The sequence below is a fragment of the Hippocampus comes genome, unplaced genomic scaffold (genome assembly GCF_001891065.2).
Source record: "Hippocampus comes isolate QL1 unplaced genomic scaffold, H_comes_QL1_v1.1 scaffold228, whole genome shotgun sequence".
Lineage (NCBI taxonomy): Eukaryota > Metazoa > Chordata > Actinopteri > Syngnathiformes > Syngnathidae > Hippocampus > Hippocampus comes.
In genome coordinates, this window is record NW_017805877.1 from 397,453 (window position 1) to 397,811 (window position 359).

Below are 359 nucleotides of genomic sequence, written 5' to 3' on the forward strand. Positions count from 1 at the left end.
AGCCGAAAGGAAGGAGGCCGGGGACTAGTGAGTGTGAGAGCCACTGTCCAGGATGAAACATCCAAGCTCCATGAATACATCAAGGAGAAGGCTCCAACAGATGACGTGCTCAGAGAATGTCTCAGACCAGTGTTTTTCAACCCTGTGGTTTGCCGCGAGACATTGTCAGGTGTGCCGTCGGAAAATATCCAATTTGTTTGCCTGTGCGGTCTTTCGCCCAGAAAGTCATCATGTAGTACCCTCCCATACCACTAGGGAGCAGCAACAGCTAGCCAATTGCCTTGTGTTTCGACGAGAGACAAGCGAATTTGTGACGCATGAATGCAGGACGACGGTGAAACAATAAATATGAAAGATGA